At 48.3% G+C, this 21912-nt stretch overlaps 3 long non-coding RNA genes across 3 annotated transcripts; 2 read left to right on the top strand and 1 right to left on the bottom strand.

The window, feature by feature from the left end:
• The first annotated feature begins 1344 nt into the window (after positions 1–1344).
• Positions 1345–20486, top strand: LOC112661968 (uncharacterized). Its single transcript, XR_007401585.1, has 6 exons — positions 1345–1677; positions 17609–17683; positions 17902–18101; positions 18704–18842; positions 19439–19627; positions 20329–20486. It is a non-coding gene; the product is annotated as an uncharacterized LOC112661968 (long non-coding RNA).
• On the bottom strand, positions 10224–14316 carry LOC112661967 (uncharacterized). Its single transcript, XR_003138119.3, has 3 exons — positions 13873–14316; positions 13138–13309; positions 10224–10574 (listed from the first exon to the last, which is right to left on the bottom strand). It is a non-coding gene; the product is annotated as an uncharacterized LOC112661967 (long non-coding RNA).
• LOC125752334 (uncharacterized) lies at positions 14027–15481 on the top strand. Its single transcript, XR_007401584.1, has 2 exons — positions 14027–14628; positions 14909–15481. It is a non-coding gene; the product is annotated as an uncharacterized LOC125752334 (long non-coding RNA).
• Positions 20487–21912: the final 1426 nt, after the last annotated feature.

Raw genomic sequence — 21912 nt, 5'->3', positions numbered from 1 at the left:
TGTAGGGTGGCAACTGGATGACCCAGGAGGTACAAATCGGAAATGCCAGTGGCAGTGGAGCCTTTTGGTAACAGAGGGCAGAAATACTATTCAGAAGAGAATTATGCGCCCCCCCACCCCCACCAGCCACGATAAATCAATTTTGTGCACTCGCACTCTCTCCTCCTTGGGTGGCAAGCAGCTCTAATTAAAGTTAGAGATCTCTTTGGGCATTCCTTGCCACCCTAGTCTTTCACTGTCCAGATGTGTGACCTTGAGCTAATCATTTCACACCCCTCATCCTTAGTTTTAACATCTGTGTGATTGTATCCAGAGCCTGGGCCCCAGAGGGCAGAATGAGGATTACGTGGATGCTTAGTGCCAGGCGTGTGCCAGGCTCCAGGGGCTGCTCCTTAGGAACATGTTTGCAGCACAGCACAGGCCCCTGCTGAGCAGAGTATATGCCCTATGGACCCACCAGCCCTTCACAACCATGTTTCAGTAACGTGGTGCGACTTTCCTCTGCTCTCCTGCTGGGCTTGGGATGAGCTCAGCATGAGGCAAGGGGAGGGAGGGCGATGACAACATCAGTAGGAGGAGGGACGGGAGAGAAACACATTTGGGCAGTCAATTCTATAAACATCGGAGGATGAGATCATTGCACCATCTATTTCCAGAGCAGGAGCAGCACCCCAGCTAGAGCAGGGGTAGGTATCTGGAGAGCTGCAATTTTAGCTGACCTCTAATAACAATAATGAGTACAATGCTTTGTGTTCTCGGGGTGTGCCCAGCATGGTGCTAAACGACCTGCGCACGTGATCGCATCCATCCTCGGGACAACCTGATGGCACAGACGCTCGCAGATGAGGGACCTGGGGCCCTGAGGGTTGGTGGACCTCCCAGAGCCAGCGATGCAGCCATGCTCTCCGGGGCTCACGCGACAATGCAGGTTGGGATACAGTTTTGGTGGCTCTAACAGAGATCCCAGTACAGGGGCTTAGCAACTCACAAGTTAGTTTTTTCCTTTTGTCAATCTTCATGCCAGCTGTCAGGGCCCAGACCCCTTTGATCTTATCACTCAGCCTCCCCCCCCACCCCGCCCCCTGCCCCACCCCCATCTGCGGTGCCTGAGGACTCAGCACCTCCTCCTCAACTTCCAGGGCAGGAAGCAGGGAGGAGGAGGAGGAGGAGGAGGAGGAGGAGGAGGAGGAGGAGGAGAGGCATTTTGCATCATTGCTGCTCTTACAACACTGGCCTGAACTGGGTTATGAGGTCTGGTCTAGCGACAAGGGAGGCATGCAAATGCCTGTGTTAGATTAGAATGGTGATGTTGTTACTAAGGTAACAGTAAAGAAGGGAGTATCAGTGGACAGCTGGCACTTCCTGCCTCAGCCTCTCCGTTACCATACCTTGTCTGGAGAGGTAATGGACAGAGCAAGACCAGGGACTCTGACATCTAACACAAAAAAGAAGCTTGGCATAAGCAAACATTTTGCAGGCACCTGCCATGTACAGGGACATATGTGAGAAGCCATGGGTATATGACTGTATGAGCCATACCCCTGCAGACAAGAGGAGTACGTGAGTTGAGAGCCTCCTGCACATCTGAGCACTTCCCATACATCACGTCATACAACTGTTGGGTTGAAATGTGAGGACACTGAGCCTCCGAGAGACCTGCCTACATTCATGCCTCTGGTGAGTGGTCAGGCCAAGATTCAGAGTCCCAACAGTGTGACCCAGGGCAGATGACTTAACTTCTCTGTGTCTTTGACTTCTTCATCTCTAAAGTGGAGAAGATGGTACCTACCCCCAGCGCCGATGCTCTAATGTAGATGCTCTGGGGAGGGGGAGAAGCCGGCCCGCAGCAAGCCCTCAGCTAATGGTTAGACATTATTATCGTTGCTGTTAAATCCGTGCTTCTTTTATCTTTCCCCTCTTCGCACGCTGCATCCAATCCTAATCCCAGGGTGACAACTGCTATGTTAGGGAATATACAGGCCGGGAACGTCCACGGAGAGGATAGAAAACTTTTAACCCTAAAACATTAAAAAAAAAAAAAGCCTCATAAAGAAAAAGAATTTGCTGGATAGTGAAAGAAGAGTAGGATTCTAACAGGCGGAGAGAGGAGTGAGGCTGGATGAAGAAGGCATTCCGGGGAAGAGGTCAGCTTGGAAAAAGGCATCCAGAAAGGAGGTGGCCAAGTGTGTCGTGGGACACTGAAACGGCGTAGGTGAGCGTGAGACCAAAGCACGGAGCTAATTGAAGGATGCTGGCCTTTTACCTGGAGGCCATGGGGAGCCCTGGAAGGTTTTGATCATCACTGTGCCAGGAGAAAATTGCCATGGCAACAGCTCTGGGGAAGGACTGGAGGTGGAGAGGCCGGCTCAGCAGCTGGTGCCAGGGTTTAGGTAAGAGGTAATGAGCACCCGAATTACAGTTCTGGTTTGGGGAAAGGAGAGGAGGGAACCAAGGAAGGACCGTGCGTGGAGGAAGAATGAGAGGATCATGGTGGCTTTGCACAAAGAAGGAGAAGCAGTGAAGTGGGAATGCGTAGCCCGCTGTCTGAAGCACAAGCTCGCGGCATACAATGCTACCTGCCTGTTGTGACAGATTATTATTATTTTTTATTTTTTCTCTGCTTAGACCTTAAACTGTTCTTCCCTCCGCCATTCACTTGCTCACTTGCTAAGCTTACTTGCTCACATGTGCTCAGAGTCTTGTGTTAAGCAAGTTCAGTCAGTAAGGAGATCGTGTCTGCTTTAGACCTGAGCAAGGTACAGGGTAGGGTGCTGTAACGAAGAAGCCCTGCGATAGACCGAATGTCGGTGTCCTCCCCAACTTCACATGGTGTAACCTAATCCCTAACCTGATGGCATTGGGAGGCGGGGCCTTTGGCAGGCGACTAGGTCATGAGGGCAGAGCTTTCATGATGGGATTAGGGCCCTCCTAAAGGAAACCCCAGGGAGCTCCCCACCCCTTCCTCCAAGTGCAGACACAGTGAGAAGACGGCCGTCTGTGAACTGAGAAGTGGGCCCCACCAGACACCAACTCTGCCAATGCCTTGATCTTGGACTTCCCAGCCTCCCTGACAGTGCGAAGTACATTTCTACTATGCATCAGCTACGCAGTCCGTGTTATTTTGTGATTAGCAGCCAAAATGGACTGAAAGCCCTCAAGTGCATTGCTGTAAACAAGCCACATAGTAATTTCTCTTTCTCTTGTAAGGTTGAGGCAGCTCAGGGATGGTGTGCGAGCCTAACGGCGAACGGAACTCAACCTACTAATTCGTGTCCGGCCATCTCAGCGTGCAGCTTCCATCTTATGACCCTGCACGGCTGCTCTGGCTCCTGCCATCATGTCACCATTCAAACCAACAAAAAAGGGAAGAAAAAGGAAGACCCCTTTCCCTTTCAGACCATGACCCAGAAGATGAGCACATTGCTTCCGTTCACATCCCGTTAGCTAGAACTTGTTCACATGACCACATAACAGCAAGGGAGGCCGACAAAAGTGCTCCTTAGTTGGGTGTCCATGCAGAGATTAAAACCCTATCACCGAGGGGACGCCTGGGTGGCTCAGCGGTTGAGCATCTGCCTTCGGCCCAGGGCGTGATCCTGGAGTCCTGGGATCGAGTCCCACATCGGGCTCCCTGCATGGAGCCTGCTTCTCCCTCTGCCGGTGCCTCTGCCTCTCTCTCTCTCTCACTCTCTGTCTCTCATGAATAAATAAAATCTTAAAAAAAAAATTTAGGGCAGCCCGGGTGGCTCAGCAGTTTAGCGCCACCGTCAGCCCAGGGCCTGATCCTGGAGACCCGGGATCGAGTCCCACATCAGGCTCCCGGCATGGAGCTTGCTTTTCTCTCTGCCTGTGTCTCTGCCTCTCTCTCTCTCTCTCTCTCTCTCTCTGTCTGTGTCTCTCATGAATAAATAAATAAAATCTTTTTTGAAAAATTAAAGCCTTATCGCCAAGGAAGGAGAGCTTGGAAAGGAGCACAGTGTCTGCCACTCAGCTCTACCCCTCAGTGCCTAAGAAAGCCCAGGGAACTTATAAGGAACGAATTTGTATCGTGAGTTAATGAAAATGTCCTGATGGGTACCGGGGATACGGAGATGAAATAACAGAGCGTCTGTGTTGGAGGAGCCTTTAGTCTAGTCTGGGGCCTAGACAAGTAAAGAGATAAATGCAGTGAATTGCTCCGCTGGGGAGGATGGCGGCCTGTTTGGGCACAGTTTCACTCAGTCACAAAGGAAAAAGGCTGCAAAACCGAACCAGGGTGAGAGAGGTCAGGAAGGATTTCATAGAGGACGCTGCTCTGCTGAGTCTGGAAAGATGAGTAGATGTTTGCTTGGAGAGCCAGGTGGGGAAAGGCGCTCAAGGACAAGACCAGAGCACGAGCAAAGACAGAAGGTTGAGCTGCCACCTGACACGTGCACAGGGTTGGGTGGGCGGGAGCAGGAAGTTGGGAGAGATGGGCGAGAGAAGGAGCTGGAAGAGGGAGGCGGGGCCAGGTCTGGGGACCCCAGTGTTTACCCCACAGGAAGTGGGGGCCTGCTGAGCAGTTTTGAGCATGGGGGTTGAAGGCGGAGGGGTGTGTGGACACAATTCCATTTGTAGTTCTGGACGATTGCTTTGGGGACCCAATGTGGAGGGTGGACCAGCAGTCGGGGACAAGCAGGAGGCAGGAAGCACGAATTTCACAGAAGTCTAGTTTTCTTAGTAAACCCTGCATGTTTGGTGCAAACATAACTTTCAGGAGTCTAATGGACCTTGTAAATAAATCTAGAAATAATCTCGTTTGAAATGACAGTTGCAGTTGACTATTTTAACACTGAGACTAATTGATTTTTTTTGTCCCTGCCATTAGTTTTTCTTCTTGTGACCACATTTCTATGCCCTCTGTATGCATCTGCTTCTTCTGCTGAAGTTTATAAGCTGATGTTTAGGGAAGAGTCGTGTGCCCTTGACCAGGTCAACCTACCTTCTGCACCTTGGCTGAATCATGAGTGGGCTGGAAAGGTTGAGCCCCATGTCTCCTTCCAGCCCAGCTCTCCATGCTATAGGAAGTCTGTGGCACCTAAAGCATTGAAACTCTGAGACATAAGGAATCCAAGGATTGCCACCAGTCTTATTTAGCTGTGAAGAGAGAGACTAAGCTCAGAGAAGTTCAATGATGTCCCCAAGGTCACCCAGCCCTGAGTAGCAACAATAGAAGCAGAAGCCAGGACCTGCATGGCTTCTTCTCAGGTCAAGACTTTTCCCACTGATAGGATCAACTTCCACAGCCTCAACAAGGATCTTTCTGTCCGCCCCCCGCCCCCCAGTCTTCACTGATCTTTCTAGAGCACGTTTTCTGAAATGATGCCCCACAAAGGTTTCTTCCGATTCTGAATTTCCACGATTTGTAGGATTTACCATGAGGATCTCTTGGCTATTTCCCTGCTAATGCTGATCACATCGGGAATGAACACAGCAGTAAACGCTCACCCATTCATTCATTTATTTAAATGAGAATTTTCTGCTCCCATTGAAGGCTTCAAAAGCAACCCTTTGAAGGACGCCTAGTCCTCCAACCTCATAATGCTGGACGTCATGATAGCCTCCAGCCTTTGACTTACAAATACTGCTTTAGGTAAAGAACGTTCTTCAATCTTGGTGGGCATCTCTTATTATTTCCTTAGGATAATTAGGATAGATTCTAGATGGAGAATAATCTAGGTGATGCCTGTTATACCTTCATAATTTACGAAGCCAACATATAATCTTGATTTTCTGCCATTCCCAATACCACACACACACACACACACACACACACACACTCTTTCTGTTTCTAGTCTTACTCATCAGTAAGTGACACTGTCTTATATCCAATTACTTAAATCAAAAACCTCCTAGTTGTCTTCGATGTCCTTCTTCTATTCACCCTTAATTAGCCCATTGCATGTCCTGTAGCTCTGCCTGCCACATGTATAACCCTAAATCCGTCCATACCGCATCACCTCCAGTATGACCAGTATCCAAGCCACCAGCATCATTCCCAACATTTGAGGTTGCCCCTCACTCCTGCCTTCCATCTAATCCCAGTCTTGGACATTCCATTCTCTATCTGGCAGCCAGAACAATAGACAAATGTTAATAATCAGTTCATATCATAAAATTCTATACTTGTTCATCACAGAGGGTTTAACAAAAAAATACAACTCTTTACCCTGGCTCACAAAGACCCCTGCCCATCCTTCTGCCCCCTGTCCCAATCCCAATGCAGCCATTAATTCCCTTCCACACAAAAAAATAGAGTGATAAGCATGTGCCAGGGAGAAACAAAGAGGCCCACTCTTGTGGAGGTCACATTCTAGTGAGGGATTCAGGGCAGCCCTTACAGAGTATGTTAGGGGTGGTCAGCACTATGGGGAAAAGAAAGGTAGAGCAGAATAAGGGAGTGGGTGGGGCAGATAGAAAACAAGTGAGTGTAAGCAGAGTGATCAAGCAACATTTCAGCAATTCTTATAAAAGGTGGGGGGAAGGGCTTTCTAGGCAGGGAGGTGAAGGGCTTTTGAGGCAGGGAGTACACATTTCCTACATAGCCAGAGTGCTAAACTGCTACTTGTACATTCTAGACTCTGAAGTCCAGATGGTAAGCAGGGAAACAAACAAAACAGGGAGAGGCCAGAGAGTGATGCTGTGATCTACATAGACCTAAAATGCAATGATGTGAAAGGATGACTGGGAGTTCCTTTGGGTTATTCATCGCATCTAATCCTTGTCCAGCCCCAGAAGGTGGGGTCTCCGCGGCTCATTGTACAAATAAATTAATGGTGGAGGCTTTAATGTGTTTGCCAATGTTCACCCAGCCGATCCCTCTTCTGTATGGCTCTTGGCAATGCACCTGCTCTGCCCCAGCTCTTCTCAATGGTGTTATGACGGTATGTCTAGTCACCCGACTCTGCTATAAGACCGCAAGCTCTGGGAGCAGAGGGACTTCACCTTCCTTGTTCAATATGGAGCCCCCACCGCCTATGACAGGGACCAACGCACCGTGAGCATCCAATAATGTGTGCTAAGGAAATGAATAGACTTAGCTGAGCCAGGGTTTGGCTCCTGGTCTGATAGACCCTACATTGGAAACCTTCACCATGATGGTATATTGGCCTGAAGGTAATGGGTGGTGTGAAAAACAGTCACAGGTTCTTTCATGCTCTCTCACTGAGTCACTGTCCAAATCTGAGGGGCTTCTGACTCCTCCAGCCAGTGGAGTACATTGTGAGTGATACCATGTGGCTTCTGAGGTAGGTCACAAAAGGCCATGCGGCTTCTGTCTCATCTGCTGGAATGCTCGCTGCCCTGTGAGAAGTCCAAGCTTCCTGAGATGACCATATCAGAGAGGGTGGCCACGTGCAAGGGCTCTGGCCAGCAGCCCCCATCCCCTAGCTTCCACCCACACCCAGTGAAGAAGCTGTCTCAGAAGTGGATCCTCTCGCCCCAGGTGGTCCGGCCCACTCATCTGAGTCTCCTCTTCTGAGGCCTGAGCATCATGGAGCAGAAACAGGCCATCCCCACTGTGCCCTGCCAGAGTTCCTGACCCACAGAATCCTTGAGAGTGATAAAAGGGCCATTGCTTTCAACCAGTGGGTTTGGGATGATTGGCTACATAGCAATAGCTAACTAGAACATGAAGTGAGAGCCTATGCTCATATTTACCTGTTTATCTTGTTTCCCATTGGTCTCCCTTACCTGTAGGTAAGCTTTCTGAGTGAAGAATTTTTGCCCCTTTTGCTTATAACTTTTTCTGGTGCCTAGCAGAGAAATGGCTTATAGTAGTTGCTCAATAAACTGTTTATGAAATGAATGCGTGAGTCTTTAAACATATACACAGAGGAATCAGCTCTCACCTTCTACTGGCCAAAGCAAAGATGGAAATGTGAGGCTCACAGGATTCCCAGGGATTGCAAGATAAAAATCACACTGGATGCCTTGGAAAAGCCTAGATATTTCTGGCACAAGTGACTGCAATTACTTTTTCTCTTGTCTAATCCTTCTCCATCATCTTCCTAGATAGAGATGTCCCATGATTTAGGTTATGTCTTACTTTATTCCTTGCCAAGCCTGGAAGATCCTAGAAACTCTTAGATGCTCCAAAAATATTTAGTGAATGAGATCTCCTTGTATCCAAAACCACAGGGCCAAGTTTTATGTCCGTGCAAGTAATACAAAACTGAGCTCTTAATTTGGAAAGGAAAGAATCAGCTAATTAATATGCAATGTCAGCAGCCTCATATATTTTATGGTTCAAAACAGAACTGCGTGTCCTTTAGCCCAGCCGATTTCCTGTTTGTTATCACATTAGACCTATTCCAAGGCAGATGGAAAATTTGAAGGACATCTCCATCCATTAAGACTGGCATAAATCTTTCAGTATTGCATATAAATACATAATACTTTCCATTAACATTTTTTGGAATTAAGGTTTCCATAATTTCTTGATTAAGCAAGAGCTCTTTCACCCTGTATTTCTGCTCCTTTCAGCTGATAACAGGACTCCCCAACTCTATGGTCCTCAGTCTGAATCCCTGTTGATGTCAGTCTTGCTTTTTAGGCAGGTTCTGTTCAAAATCCCCTATGAAGGTCTTTGTTGGTGCTGTCCTTGACCTTGGCTCTGTCTGTGTGTTTTTATCATCTATCAATGACAATAACCATGGTTCTAGCACCTGTATTGTAGCCCTCTGTGCTCAGTTCTGTAAACTTCAGAACAGCACTAAGGAGTAGTGCTGGCGTCTCCACTTTCCATAGGGCAGAACAAAGACACAGGGTGGTTGAACAACCTGCCCAAGGTCACAGCAAGGAAGTGGCAGGGCCGGGAGTTGGACTTTGTGCTGGTTTGACTCTAGGGCAGGTGTTCTTTGGGCTCTGCTGAAAGGGATGGGAGGCAGGGTGGATGTGGAGAGCTGCTTCTATGTGCCAGGCAGTAGGGTGGGCATTAGACATTTCTTCTGTTGTTTTATTTTATTTTTTAAAAAGATTTTATTTATTTATTCATGACAGAGAGAGAGAGAGAGAGAGAGAGGCAGAGACACAGGCAGAGGGAGAAGCAGGCTTCATGCAGGGAGCCTGACGCGGGACTTGATCCAGGGTCTCCAGGATCCTGGGCTGAAGGCTGTGCCAAACCGCTGGGCCATCAGGGCTGCCCTCTTCTGTCATTTTATAGCCACATTGTAAAGCACACATTTTTATCCCCATTTTCATGTGTCAGGAAACCGAGACTCAGTGCTACTTAGCAATTCTCCCAAAGTTAAGCAGCTACTAATTAGTGGACCCAAGATTCAAGTCTGGTCTGTGAGCCTCCACACACTGCTCTTTTCTCTAAGTCGGGATTTAAATATTAGCTCATGAAAGCTTTTATCCATACAGCTGGTGGTCCCTTTGGTGTGGTCCGGCAGATGGTGAACTAACATGGAAGGCAGAGGTATCCTGTAATCTTGAGGAAATAGTTAAACTTCTGTGACTCTCAGCATCTCCATCTGTAAAATGGATTTATGACACCCTCCCTCCCTTCCGGCTCCCTTCGAGACCTTAGGAGAACCAATTTAGGATTGAATAGAGAAACAAACTGTCCCAAACCCTTACTTTACAGATAAAGACACTGAAGCTCAGGCAGGCTGTGCAGCTTCTTCAAGTTGCTCTGTGAACTGATGACCAAAGCTGTACTAGAACTCCAGTGTATCAGTCAGCTAATGCTCCGTAACAACAGCTGAGGTTCATTGTAAAGTTACAAACAGAACTCTCATACACATACAAAATGTATAAAATGAATCCATGCCACAGATTTTCATACAATTCATTAAGTAATGAAAAAATCAGTAAGATATTGAGATTAGTTCAAAGGAGATCTTGAAGAACAGAGGCATGTACGGACAATCAGGAATGGTGAAATGAATTTTCTAAGATGCAAACAGATTACCATTAAAAAGTCCATAAAATGTAAGGTCTGGGGTTATCTTTTCCATGGCTACAAATCCATCATATCTACAGCACAAAATTCATCTGCATTGCTATTTGTTTCCTACAAGTCAACTTTTGTCCCTGCAGAGTGGTAAAATAACATCTTCCATAGGACATCAGCCAAAGGTGCGGATGTCTATAGGTCAGAAAATCCCCAGAGGGCTTTCAGCACTCTACTAAAAGGACTCCAAATAATCTCTTTTGCTGATTTCTAATTTTCCTGATATAGAAAACCACAGAAATGTCAATAGCTTTCAATCATAAGCGTTTATTCATCCATCACAGGCCAGAAGACTGTGGAATGGCTCTGCTCCACCTGCCTCATTCTGGGGCCCAGGCTGGAGGGGGGCAGCAGCTTCCTGGAGCATGTTCTTCTCAGAATGGGGGAGAAGCAAGCACAAACATGTGATATCTCTTAAGGCCTCACTTGGGAAATGGTACATTTTCACTTCTGCCCATATTCCTTTAGCCAAAGCAAGTTATAGGAACAAGCCCAACATTAGCGGGAAGTGTACTGTTCCCATGGATGTGGGGGATGAATATTTGCTGAGCAGTGATCATTCTCCCAATTTTCAGTCCATATCAAGTTGTGCTAAGATCTGCAAAAAAAAAAAAAAAGTGTAGACAGAGAGGCACTATACAGACACACAGGAGTAAGAGTGTTTGAAATATAGAGATTAGGGATGCCTGGGTGGCTCAGCGGTTGGGCATCTGCTTTTGGCTCAGGGCATGATCCTGCAGTCCCAGAATCAAATCCCACATCAGGCTCCCTGCATGGAGCCTGCTTTTCCCTCTGCCTATGTCTCTGCCTCTCTCTCTCTCTCTCTCTCTCTCTCTCTCTCTCTATATATATATATATATATATATATATATATATATCTCATGAATAAATAAAAAAACAAACAAACTCTAAAAAAAAAAAGTAGAGATTAGTTGTGAGCACCTGCCCCCCCTTTTTCCAGAAGTGAAAGAAAATAGAGTTGGCCAACAGAAGATTAATTTTGGAAATGAGCTCTGATGTTTGGTTTCGTGATAATCTTCCAGTGGTGATGGGGCTCTCATGGAGATATTTTAGGCTCACCTGCTGTCCAATGGGTGTTGACCACTGAAAGTCAGTTGAGGAACACGTTTCTTAAATAGGGCATGTGCAACCCATTAGGTTTGTAGAACCATGCCTGGGGTGGGGGTATTACAATAGAATACTCATGGCCAGGAGAGATAGTTTTGCTCAAAGAATTTTGAGAAATATTTTAAGTTAAAAGAAGGTAACAGTTCTCATATGGCACATGCAACCAACAAATGACATATAATCCTTAATGAATTATTTTAATATGTTGTTTATTCTTATGCTTGACACAAATAATTAACAGAAGAAAAACACTTTATGGTCAACAACCAAAGATGAAGAAGGACAACCATTTGGGGTATCACCCAAAGAGAGAGTCTGACACCAGGGGGGTTATTACAGATTCATGGAACCTGGAACCTCCTCTTGGAGCAGGGCTGTGTCCAAGCGTGGACTTGATGAAGCCTAGGAGATTGGGAACAGATTGGGAGGGCACTGTTTCCTGAGAAGTTGGGGCCCAAGGTCTCCTCTTCCTCTTAATTCCATCTTGCCTCCTCTTCCTCCTCTCCAAGGTTGCAGTCCTACCTGCTACCGTTTATGAATTGCCCCCTCTGGTGGCAGGTGCCATGCACGACACTTTCCAGAAGCTCCTGCCTTTGGGTCACCTGCTTGGTCGCCATGAACACAAGGGTTCGCAAACCCTGGCTGCAACTTTCACCTACGAAGCCTGTGTGAGGTGGTTCGAGAAAACTTACAAATTAACACCCATTTAAATGGGAGCCTTAAGTCAACACACTAGGCTGCTCTTCCTTTGAGGAAGAAGGCTGATGTATTTGTGTTTTCTCTTCATCAATTTGTAGCATCAACAGACAAGTCAAAACAATGAAATTCTGCATAACGTAATGTCGTACATGTGTTAAATGAGCTCATCTTTCTGTAACCTTCTGAGGAAGTTATTATTATGACTATGAGATTTAATACATAATACAGAGATAGTCAAAATGGGAAATCAGGTCCAAAGAGATTAACTAACAATGGGACAAACGGGAATGATTGTGTGTGCCCCCTCAGTTGGTTGAGTATCTGACTCTTGACTTCGGCTCAGGTCATGATCTTAGGGTCTTGAGATGGGGCCCCACGTCAGGCTCCATGCTCAGAGTGAAGTCTGCTTGGGATTCTCTTTCCCTCTCCCTCTACTCCTCTCTCCCCTTCTAAAATAAATAAATAAAATCTTTTAAAAAAAATAATGCAGCCCTCAAATCTACCTGTAATGTGACATTAAGTCCTTTGGGTCTTTAGAGTTAGCTTTGAACCTCACCACAACCACGTGAGGAAAATGTTAGTAACATCTCCATTTTCCTAAAGGAGAAACTGAGTCTAAGAGAACTGACACGACTTCCCCAAGGTCACTTGGCCACAGTGTGTTAATGCAGGGATCAAACCTAGATCCTGCAACACGTAACCCTGGGCTGTCACTGCCCTCTTACGAAACACCAGAGTGGTAGCATCTTTCGATATTTTCATATTCCCTGAGGAAAATTTCATCTTGTCATGGAGAAGCACTTTCCAATAATGGGGACACTACCCTCTGGGCTTGAGAGAAAAATCTAGGTTTGAGTCTTTGCTCAGTTACTGTTCTTTGATTTACATACACTCCACACACATCCGTACATCCACATCTGGGCAATCCACATGCATTTTTTTAAGAGATTTATTTATTTAGGGACACCTGGATGGCTCAGTGGTTGAGCGTCTGCCTTTGGCTCAAGGTGTGATCTTGGGGTCCCACACTGGGCTCCCCACCTGCTTCTCCCTCTGCCTATGTCTCTGCCTCCCTCTCTGTGTCTCTCATAAATAAATAAATAAAATCTAAAAAAATTAAAAAGATTATTTATTTATATGAGAGAGAGGGGCAGAGGGAGAAGGAGAATCTCAAGCAGACCCTGTGCTGAGCCCAGGGACTAATGCAGGGTTTGATCTCATGACCCTGAGATCACCACCTGAGCTGAAACCAACAGTCGGATGCTTAATCAACTGCAACATCCAAGCACCCCAATCCACATATGTTCTTTAAGGTACATTTGTGTACAGCTTACTTTGTTGGGTGGTTGCGACAACTGAATGAGGCAGAGAAGGAACGGTGCTCAGCATGGGGACTGCCACAGAGCATGAAGTCGGCAAGTGGTTGGTATAGTGGTGGCACAACGATGGGATCCCTTGGAAGACAATTGGCCAGAGATATTCAAGTAGAGACCAAAGAAAGTAGCTCTAGATTGAAAAACATTTCACAGGTTAGGTTCATGATCCCTTAATGGAATGGGAAATCTTTGCAGTGGGTTCATGTTATGGACCAAATTGTGTCTCCACCCAAAATTCACATGTTGACTCTCTAACCTCCAGTCCCGCAAGATGTGACTATATTTGGAGACAGGGCCTTTAAACAGGTGGTTAAGTTAAAAGGCAGCCATTAGGGCAGCCCTAATCTAATTATACTGGTGTCCCTGAAGAGGAGATTTGGACACATAGATGCCAAGGTGTGCACCCACAGAAAAACAAACAAACAAACATGTGAAGGCACAGTGAGGAGCCAAGGAGAGTGGCCTCAGAAGAAACCAGCCCTGCCGACAACTTGGTCTTGGACTTTCCAACCTCTAGAATCATGAGAAAAGGAGTTTCTGCTGTTAAAGCCACCCCGCCTGTGAGGTTTTGTTACGGCAGTGCTAGCTAGCAAACTAATACAGGTTGAAATCAGTATTTTATAAAATATGGAATAGCAGATATCAGAAGGTATCACCATGTCAGGATAGCATTATTTTCGTTCCATGTCTTACCGTATTATGTGGGTTGGGCTGGGATATAAAATGGCAGGTGGAACAAGACTGGACTTGACGCCCCAAACTTCTCTTCTAATTTGGCTATCATATTAATTATTATTATTATTAACATGTTAGCATTAACAGCATATCGGCTATCATGTACTAAGTGTCTCTAAGTGCCAAAGGTCTCCCGACGTTAACTCCTTTACTCCTGAAATATCCCTTCAAGGTAATTATTATTCCTACTTTACGAGTGAGCCTGGGATTGCTTATTTAAACTGCCCTGGGTCAAACACTGAACAGTTTTCAGAGACAGGATTCTTGCCCAAAGCAGGCTATCTCAAAATAGGCTTTCCCAATTCAGCATCATTGTGCAGCTACCCATAATCCTCTGCCCAGTTACTTAGCACCCAGGCATCAGCTTCCCCTCTGCAAAGAATTCAGTGATGGAAATTAGGAAGACCTTGGACTAATAGGCTCTGTGCGTGTGATTGGCTAACGGTACAATGGGCCTTTGATGATTGCAGTAAGAACACTGAGCACTTCTCCAGTTGGCATGGAGCTTTTCTTCTTGTCACTAAGGTAAACGGAGCATCGCGGAGTCTGTGGGGGCGGGTAATGATGCACAAAGGTCTAGTCCATCAGGACTGGGAGGAGGTGAGAAAATAGCCCTGGCACTCCTTGTCTGAAGACACTGTGCATGGTGTCTTTGCCCACAGCATCCAGCCCTCCTGCGCAAGCAGGCTCCGGGCCAGACGCTCTTGAAAGCAGGTACATGGGCTCATTAGCAGGGAAATGGCAGTGGGTAATTGGAATATGTAAATGGCATGGGCAAACAGGGTGTTTTAACAATCAGGACCCGGAGAGAAGGAGCTTAATTTGGTAGAGAGAAAGGAACAGCCTGCCCAGGGAGCCAATTACTCGAGCCACAGGATGGATGCTCAGCTTGGGGAACCCACAGTCAGAACACAGGGAAGCTGGGACTTGGGTGAATTTGTTTCCACCTCTAAAATGCCAAGTGACCTGTGACCCAGCCCTGCCTCTTTTTCAGATACCAATTCTTGGGGACTCTCTTTCTGAAATACCTCTGGCAGTCCTTCTCCCTCGTCTCCAGGATCTGCCACCACTTTCCCCCCCGGACCTCAACGTCTTGCGGCTGTTCTCACTGAATTTGTTTCTCCTGCTCTACAGAGTCATCAGAAAGCCCTTCCTGAAACCACCTGGGACACATCACTGGAAAGCACCTCTTGGTCCCCAAGTTCATAAGCCTGGCGTGTAGGCGAGCCTGGCCCACATAGCCCTCCTCCATTGATGCTTGCCTCCAGACATCTTGCCCTGGAAACCCCATGCTTTGTTTCGACTCCCAGCCCTCGCTGAGCCTTCCACCTGGCACAGCATTCTCAGAAAATAACATCTCAGTGGCTAAAAGCAGACTCCAAGTAACCTGGGCTTGAATCCTGGGGCCGTTATTCCTCAGCCATGTGACCTTGAACAGGATCCTTAAGCTCTCTAAGTGTCATTTCATCATGGTTAATATAGAAAACAATAACCATAATGCCTAGTTCATAACTTTGTTGCTAGGATTAAATGAGATCATCCAAATAAAGCACTTAGCTCAGCGCCAGGCACATAGTAAACACTCAGTAAATGCAAGTAATGATGATGAATGAACATCTACCATGAGTCAGGTCCTTGAAATGCAATGATGCTACAGAGATGAGCAAATTGATTTGCATTGTTTATCCCATCTTTTCAACTACTATATGGAATTAATTACTCAATCTCTACCCCACCCCCCGCCGTTTCCCACAGACAGAGCAATTCATGAAACAGGCAGTCAGTATAAATGCTCGCCGGAAAGATGAATGAATGAATTCACTAATGCACGAACTGAATATTTTACCCTGTAATACAGGTGTCCCCCGCTCTCTAAAAGTAGATCATTCCTACCAAACCTTGCTAAATCGAAATGGCGTAGAGCAAAAAAGCAATTAATGTATATAGAAATTTTTTTTAGTGTTCCTAGACCCTGAGAAAAACCTCTCTTGGGCTTTTCTGATACCTTAGGATGCATTTTGCTAACGGATGCACAAAATAAATGGAGATCAAGCACAGATGTTCACAGACACAGTTCAAAGCTCTGGCGGTTTGAGACTGGGATGCTGAGTGTAGTTCCCGGGGAAGGCGCTGGGGGTCGCCTCTCTTCCCGCTCTCGGAGTGCGTGCTGCATCTAGCTTGGCTCAGGGCTAAGCAAATGTTGAATGCTAATGTCACTTTCTGTCTTTATTTTTCTTTTTGTAAAAGCAAAATTCTCTTCTCTTCAGATTTCTTTTAAGCAGGTACTCATGTAGGTCTTTTGTAAAAGCAAAGTGGCATAACATAAACTTTTGAAAAGCTGGGGATAACCTGTATAATTATTTAAAAGAAAAAGGCAAAAAAAATGATATTCAAGAAACATCCAAAATAAATGGAAAGGTTGACTTAATTGCAAAGGCGAGGCAGGGAAAAGAAACACTTTTTCCAACCGAGAACAGTGTAAGGGAAGTCCTTTAACTGTTGGCATCTGGAGTGAAGGTGAGCGCTGTTCGGCTCTGAGCTCACTCAGTCCCCATCACGCCTGACTTGAGCTGCCTTCCACAGTCACGGGTCCCGACTCCTTCGAGTAATGTAGGAAATGTGCACAGTGTAGCACAGGCTGCAAAGCTCACCCTCAAAATGGATCCCAAATGGTGCTCAGACCGAGTCTGAGGTAGGGAGGTTGAGAAACATTACCCCGTCTCATCCATAAGGGAATGCTCTAGGTAGGAGTCTAGCAACTTGCCCAAGGTCACCAAGCTCAAGTCACAGAGCCAGGGTGGAAATTTGAATCAGGGGCACCTGGGCGGCTCATTCAGGTAGGTGTCTGCCTTTGGCTCAGGTCAGGGTCCTGGGATCTAGTCTCCCATGGGGCTCTCTGCTCAGCAGTGTGTGGGGGGGGGTCTGCTTCTCCATTCTCCTCTGCCCCTCCCCACCACCACTTGTGTTCTCTCTCTTTCTCTAAAATAAATAAATAAATAAAAATGAATCAGGGTGGAAATGAATCAGGATAAGCTGCCCTCATCCTTCGAGTGATATGTGCAAGGGCCTCTTTTTCCTGTCTCTCCTTGTTCATTCCTGGGAAGGTTTCTCACCTGCAAGGGACCAAGAGTCTGTGTGTCCTAAGGCAGAGTGATATGAAGTCCAGGAAAAGGAAAACAAAGCAAAAGCATGGAGGGAGGAAAGGGGGCAGCATCCCTGAGAATTCACTGTAGTTTTCAAGAATAAAGAACACATAGAGGGGATCCTTCCTTTCCAAATATGTGTGCTTTTGGCTGGAATTGTCACAAGACCCCCAAATTGGGGTTTGCCTGGTTTCCTACAAAGAGGCAAAGGGTTATCTGTCTCCTTAGGTGCAAAGACTTGTCCCACTGGCTCCTCCCAGAGGCAGATTTTATAACCAGGTGCACAGCAAGCATTTGGGGGATATGCTATTTTGATCAGAAGCAGTTTTATGGAATCCTATGGTAGTGAGGTATTCTTAAGTCCACGGATGGTGATGTTGACAGAAGCATGACGGGCAGGAGATGTGTCTGTTTTACCACAGACACATCCCCCCCTCCTGCCAGGACTGCAAGGTCCAATGTCATCAACCTGCCACCAGGTGGCTGGCTGAACCACTGGGGAAGGTGCCATACTGGAGGCTCTCAGCGGCGTTGGTCTTCTCTGTTTGCAGGTCAAGCATATACTGCAGGAGCAGACCAGACTATCGCCACCAGACTATCCACAGAGGGTACTTCTGGGTAACCAGGTGACAAATTATAATTGCTGCCCTTTTTTGCTGTTGGGTCTTTCATAATTTCTCTATGACTATAGGCAATTATTGTGCAATAAATAATAAAAGCAAATTTAAATATGGTCCAAGACAGTTGTTTAATGTGTTTTGGGGAACGAGGTGAGAGGGTGGGCAGGGCCCCGGTTAACTTGTACCCATGAACCTGAGATTCTCTCCTGGCCGTTTGATTACAGAAATAGTCACTGGAGCATCATCTCCCCGCAAGTACACTTCTGTTCATCTCGTCCCAGGAGGCTTACACCCCTGGGAAGCAGGATGTGCAGAGGAAGGAACTGAGGCTCGGAGGAGGTCTTTTGGCCTCTCTCTCCTTACTCATTCCCAGGAAGGCTCCCCACCTGCAGGAGAAAGGGAGTTCACAGGCCCTAATGTATGGGTAAGATAAAGACCAGTAAAAGGGGAAACGTGTCAGAGGCGTAGGGCAGGGGTGTCAGGTGGCAAATCTGAAGACTAGGAATGGATCTGGATTTCAAGGTCACACACTGAAATTGTGCAGGGCTGGGATGGAAACGAGCAGTGGAATGCCCTGGTGTTTGCACCGTGGTCCCCAATCTGGCTCTTACGGGTACCATGTCACTGAACTCTGTCATGGTACCAATGCCCGGTTGGAACCTGAGGTCCTCAGGGACTGTCAGCCTCCAAGAAGATTCCTCTCAGTGAAATAAATACAGGACACTTGATTTCTGCTAGCTGGAATCTGTGCTATGGAGTTTTGAGATTATGTAGTCCCCCAAACGGCACCGAGAGGGCAGCCCATTTTTCATGACGTTACCAAAGCTCCTATCTGAACCACACTCTGCCTTGGATTATAAAACCATTAAGCAAATCAATTTCCAAACTACATGGCAGTTTCCCTATCACTGGATTTAACTGGATCAGTGTTATGAATTCGATATCGACTTTGCCTCACGATTTACAGGAGGCGCGAACGTAGCCCCTGCGCTAGATCTTCAAACGTTAATATTTGACAATCTGCAGCTCTCATCACAATAGAAGTCTCCTTACATGTCAGAGGATCCAAACTGTGATTCTGAAAAGCTGAACTTTTGATTAATTGCACAGTAATGATGTCTTCTTTCTACGGGGCCCTTGACTAGTCTCCTTTGATGCTTATCTGGTGAGTCTTTTTATCTCAAATTCTGTCAAAATGTTTTTTGTCACCATGTTACTTGAGTTGCAATGAGCACGGAGACTTTCCAAGAATAAAGACTCTCACAATGGTAAAAGACAAAAACCAAAAATCTCATAACACAAACATACAGCACAAGCTTCATTGTGAGCCAGGCATTGTTCTGGGGCTTTCTGCTCTGCATTCACTCATTCATCGTTCATTCATGAGTAGGTATGGAGAGACTACTAGACGACAGCAGGATCCTTCTAGGCTTCAGGGTTAGAACCAGAGTCCCTGCTCCTGCTAGGTGAGACAGTAATAAACAAGTAAACAACATGCAGATAGGATCATTTTAGGCAGTGATCAAGGTAACAAAGCAGAAAGGGGTTGAGGACAACTTTAGGAAAGGGGCTCAACCGTGAAGGATGTAACAGTGCCCTAGGCCGCTGGGATCAGACTGGGATGGAAAGCTCATGCACACGCTGCTGTGCTGGGGGTGGAGGGTGAACAGATGTCCAGAAGCGCACAGGGGTGTGCAGCTTCCATTCAGAGCTTCTCTCACTAGGCTACTCCCTTCCTCTGCATTTTTTTCTCCTTTCCAGAGTTTGCACCAACTGGTTTCTTCTCAGCCTCCAACTAACTCACGGCTGAGCATCCCTCTCTTCATAAACATTTGTGGGAGGTCCTACTGTGCTGTGTGTGCAGCCGCATCTCCATAAGCCAGTTCATGCGATCTTCACGAAGTCCATCCTGCAGCCCACTGTGACCCATGGATCATCTTTCTTAGTCAGGTTGGGGCTCTTATTTTATATTAAGGCCTCATATTAGAGTCATTTTCTGAGCAAACTTTCTGTTGCATTCAACGGTTTACTTTTGTGCCCACACAACCCTGTTTACTGATTTCCACCTCTTTATACTTTAATGCCTTTCTCACAAACTACCCTTATTGTTTGAGGTTTCCGAGGTACTCCCCTCTGGCATTCTTTGCTGCACATCCTCCCTCTTCCTCCCCATTCCCACACTCACACTTCCCTCTCTCCTCTCCTCCCCTGCCCCTTCTTCCTTGGATAACTCCTTCAGGCAATGCAGAGCTGGCATTCCCTTGCAGGCCTTCTGGTGACTCTTACACACTAGGGAGGGATCCTTGACTTGGCCTAGCTCACAGCCCCTCCCCTCTGCCCAAGACAAGCCTGGAAAGAGTGGGGACGCACCAGGTACCAGGGGGCAGCAGGAATGAAGGGTTTCTATAATGGTGGTGTCCATGCGGGAGGGAGCGCCAAGAGTTAGGTTCAAAGAGCAGGGGAACCTCCTCACTGTCCTCTGCCACTGATTTAACACCATCTAGTCCCTGCTTAGCTGTGGCTTTCCCTTCCTCTGCTGTCCCCCCACCCCACCCCATAATCCCCACTCAGTGCCCTCAAGCCACATTTCACCTCTGAACTTGTTCTGCTACCTGGAGACGCTATTCCTGACATTCACCTTCTTGCCCCAGCTTCTCACTTAGGTTTCACCCCAAAATGTCACCTCCACAATGAGGCCCTCCAGGACCAGCCACTGCAAAGAAGTTTCCCACTTCTAGCACGGCCGCTGTTTTGTCTCCTCAAAGCATCGACCCAAATTGGCAGTTACACTATTTGTTTTCTTTTACCGGCTTCCACCTTTCCAGAATGTAAGCTTTATAAGTGCAGGGACCTGGTATGCGCCCGGTGGGTAGAAGCACACAGTCCGTCTCAGAAGAGGCTCACTAGCTTGGGGTTTAGTCATTGAATGAATGAACAGAGACTCAAGAGAGGCAAGAGAGGTAATGACTTGCTAGAGGCCAAGTTAGGAGCCAAGCCAATCCCAGGAGCTCTTTTTTTTTTTTTCTTTTAAAGATTTTATTTATTTATTCATGAGAGACACAGAGAGGGGGAGAGAGGCAGAGACACAGGCAGAGGGAGAAGCAGGAGCCATGCAGGGAGCCCGATGTGGGACTCGATCCCGGGGCTCCAGGATTGCGCTCTGGGCTGAAGGCAGGCGCCAAACCGCTGGGCCACCCAGGGATCCCCCCCCCCTTCCCCAGGGGCTCTTTCTATTTCTTCAACCCATTGCTCACCAGAGCACCCCTTGGCCTGGGAGGGGAGGGCAGCCCTCTCCACGAGGAACCAGAAAGCAGACAGGGATCCCCCCGGGAGCTCTTTGTATTTCTTCAACCCTCTGTTCACCAGAGCGCCAAGGGCCAAGGAAGGGCCAAGGAGGGGAGGAGGGGAGGGCAGCCCTCTCCACCGGGGACCAGGGCACAGGGCAGCCCTCTCCACCGGGCACCGGAAAGCAGACAGGGAGCCACCCAGTCTGTGGACTCTCAGCAGCGCTTGGCCGTGGCCAACCCAGCAACTTGGGATTTTACTTCCAAAGCCACGCAGCAGGGCTGGGGGGTGACCAGGGAATGTAAAGCTGCAGCGGCCAGGCCGACGCCGGAGGGAGGTCGACAGGTCGCGGGGGAACGGCGGGCAGACAGCGCCCGCACCCGCTCGGGTGCCCCCCTCGTTGCCCCGAGGCCCCCGGGGAGCGCGCGAGCGGCCGGCGGGGCGCGCGGGGGTGCGGGGCGGCGGGCGCGGGGGGGCGGGGCGCCGCGGGGGCCTCCCGCCGCGACGGGGCGGGACAATGGGGCCCCACCCCGGCGAGGGAGGGAGGGAGGAGGGAGGAGGGGGAGGGGGGAGGGAGGAGGGAGGGGGGAGGGGGCGGCGTGCGCTCGGCCCGCGGCGGCGGCGGCGGCTGCGGGGCTGAGGCTGGAGCGGGCGGGGAGGGGCGCGGCGGGGGGAGCGCGGAGGAGGGCGGAGGCGGCGGCGGCGCGTGCGGCGGGCGGGCGGGCGGGCGGCTGGCACCGGGCTTGTAAATAAACTGCGATGCTGCCTCGGGCTCGCCGGCCCGGGTGCCGCCGCCGCCGCCGCCCCGGAGCGCGGGTGCCGGGCTCCCTCCGCCGCGCGCCCTAGCGCCTCCGCGCCAGCCTCGCGCGCCCTCGCCCTCGCCCTCGCCCTCGCCCTCGCCCGCAGCCCCCGGGGCCCCGCGGCTGACCCGCGCGGGATGTGACCCCCCT

The sequence above is a fragment of the Canis lupus genome, chromosome 13, assembly GCF_003254725.2.
Source record: "Canis lupus dingo isolate Sandy chromosome 13, ASM325472v2, whole genome shotgun sequence".
In the NCBI taxonomy this organism is placed as follows: Eukaryota; Metazoa; Chordata; class Mammalia; order Carnivora; family Canidae; genus Canis; species Canis lupus.
The sequence above is the reverse complement of the archived record's forward strand: the minus strand, read 5'-3'. Positions and strand labels throughout refer to the sequence as shown.